Below are 3129 nucleotides of genomic sequence, written 5' to 3'. Positions count from 1 at the left end.
CATGTTAAAGGCCATTGAGTACTTTTGAATGTATTCCCAAGCAAACCAAACTAACATATACACTAAGCAAAGCAATCCATGGCATTCAAGCATGCATTTAGACCAATATTAATCATCATGACCTAGCAATCCTATCTACTAATATTAATTATCATGTTATAACAGGATTAACGAGCAAGATAACTACTAAAGTAGATATGATAGGGTAAAGCATATTAAGTAAATGAGTTATACTCCGAATATCCTCACGATCCAATCTGAATCTGATCCATATGCAATCCAACTCATGTGGTCATCCGACCACTCATCTCATAGCCATCCCATGGCTAACATGTCATATTCCTAAGATCTTCTGATGTCTGCACAAGACGAGTTCTTCCATCATTATTATCACTGATATAGTTGACTACCTATTGAGGTGTGGACAGGCTGTCCAATACCGTGGATGCGGCTATTCGAATAGATTTGACACTCTATAGAGGTTGCACACTTTACCCGCACCATGAAGCACCTGGCCTCGTGATCCCATTCGGGTGGACCAGCGTTGCTTCAACGAAACCTGCCTGACCTGTGACTCTTCCATCGTACCATCGGCATTCATCCTCCCCCGGAGTCCCACCCTGGATGGCCCTGTGTCCTCTTGACACCTTCCGCCGTCGTGGCCAAACTAAACTACCCCAAACGGGGACGTGCGCACAAAACAACTCAACTGGGCTCAGAGGGTTATCACTGCCTACCTGATCAGGATAGCGCGTGTGCCTAATCCTCCCTCTTTGGAGGTACCGGTGAAAGAGCACGCGATCAGACCAAGTCTAGGCCGTCCCATACCGGCAAATGTGGATGCACGAATAAGCCCAGACAGGTGACCCTAGATCAACCGACTAGATTTAGTCTTAGCCAGTATTTCACAAGCATGGTTGTTTATCACAATAACTTGAGATAGGAGTAGCTAAGAATGATAACAACATAATTATTTAATAATATCATGACAAGTCATTAATGCAATGATAAGATGAGCAGTAGCAGGTAATGTAAATGATAATTTTGAAATGGCAGAAGTTTAATTATTTCTAGCACAAGCATATCATTAATTAAACACGCAAAATAACACAGAGCAATGCTTTAGGTCATATGTCAGATGATCGGCTTGCCTGGGGTCGAAGAATACTTCGGGAAGAAGTGCAGAGAGTCCGCGGAAAGGATCACCGGAAACTGTTCTCTCTCGGAGGGGGGTGATTGGAGGCAAGGGCAAAATGGTCATTTTCAGGAAGTGAAAACATTATGAAATGATACCATCGGAACGGACTCGACGGGACAAAGACGTGGGTGTTGGTTTCACCTGAATCGGAGTCACGGTCACGGAGATATAGCCAGCTGAAGTTCAGGGACCAATCTATAAAACATAACTCTACAAATAGGTCCCCGGGGATAAAACAGAAAGTGTATTCCAAGAACTACGCTTTCGGGAAGTGAAAACGTATTTCCGGGCGAAGCCGCAATAGTTTGCGCTTTCACTGAAACGAAATCGTAAAACAGGAAATACGCTTCCACTTAATCTGACTCAGGGCCCGGGTTGACTCTCTCTCTCCAGCTGACACGCGGGCCCCGCCTCATCTCCTCTCGCCTCCTCCTTTCTTCTTATCCACCGCGACAGAGAGACGAGGGTGGGCTCCGACCGTAGGCCTGGCCGTCGCCTCGCCGCCCGAGCGGGCCGACCGGAGGGCGCACATGCTCTGTCGTCCCTCACCGTGTCCATTGGTAGCCGCGGGGCTGCTCGGGGTGGACCACACCGCCGGCGCCATGGGGCAGGCCGCGGTGACAGAGGCGATGCAGGGGCGCCGTGCAGGCAGGGCTTCCCGGAGGGGATGGAAATGGAGGCGGATCCACTGGCCTTGGTGCAGCTCCACACAGGGCGTAGGGAGAGAGGGGGAGGGCTACGGGCCGAATTTGCCACGGAGGTCCGGCGGCCGCCTTCCGCCATTGATGGGGAGATAGAACTCCGGGGCTCGAGGGAGGGGGCTAGGGCTTGCTGATGAGGGGAGGGCTCGGGCATGCTCCTTATATAGCCGTGGGAAGAAGCTCCTTGATGGGGAACGGAGCTGTGAGAAGCTCACTGTCGTCGCGGCGATCTGGTGATCGGCACAGCCGTTCGCGGCAAGAAGACAAGGGGGATATGGATCTGGAGGGTTCACGCGCATGATAGAGAGCTCACCGGCGCTCCGAGACAAGCCAGAGCTCGCTGGAAACGAGCTCTCTGAGCGTACGGAGCACAGGGCACGGTCTTGGCATGCTCTGCACGTGGTCACCATGTGGCCACCGCATTGCCACACCGCACTTGATGCCAAAGTGCGTCTAGGGTGATCACCAAGTATCCCTGAGCTAATCTATGTGGCTTACTAGCTCTAGAGGGGTCTGAGGTGACTGGGCCAAGGTCAAATAGTTGCCAACAGCAACCTGTTTGTGCTGTCATGTGGCCACCATAGTGCACCTATTGTCAAGATCTTGGGCAGGGATTAACAATCTACTAAGGTGACTAACATGGCGAAGTTTCAGCTCAAACAAGCAACTCTAGATGGTACTTCCTTTGCAACTTGGTATACTGGCCAGATTTGGAAATGAGGATGCAGGGGTCATATTGCTAGATGAAAATGGCCCAAATTTGGTGGAGACTAATAATTTAGTCATATGGAGGCACTGTAAAAATTTAATACCATTTGCATAAGTAGGAATGGTACTTCCTTCACAGTGCTCCAAAGGGGACAGAAACTTAGGAAAATTGCTGGGAAAAGATTGATACAGGGATTTAGCTTATTTTTGGTTTCCATGAAGGATTTATCAATATTAACCACCATGAAAAGTTTCATCTCAAATAGATATAGGAATATAGCACTTCCTTTGCAACTTGCCCAAGTGGACAGAATCTGCAAATTGATGTTGTGCTCAAAATTTGAACTATGAAACTTGGGTTCTTGGTGGAAATGGGGAATATATGGATATGAGAAGCTCCACAATTTATTTGGGATTTTTCCTGGCTACCAAGATGGTAGTTCCTTTAGAAAGTGCCATAAATGCAATATTGGCATTAAATAGGAACATGCAGTTTCTCCTAATTAATTATGGCCAATACTT

General features: G+C 48.3%; 1 pseudogene; it reads right to left on the bottom strand.

Moving 5' to 3' along the window:
* Nucleotides 1–1030: 1030 nt before the first annotated feature.
* LOC123412135 lies at nt 1031–2877 on the bottom strand (annotated as a pseudogene).
* Between the last annotated feature and the right edge of the window lie 252 nt (nt 2878–3129).

This window comes from Hordeum vulgare, chromosome 7H (assembly GCF_904849725.1).
Source record: "Hordeum vulgare subsp. vulgare chromosome 7H, MorexV3_pseudomolecules_assembly, whole genome shotgun sequence".
Classification (NCBI taxonomy): domain Eukaryota; kingdom Viridiplantae; phylum Streptophyta; class Magnoliopsida; order Poales; family Poaceae; genus Hordeum; species Hordeum vulgare.
This window is presented reverse-complemented; position numbering and strand designations above follow the sequence as displayed.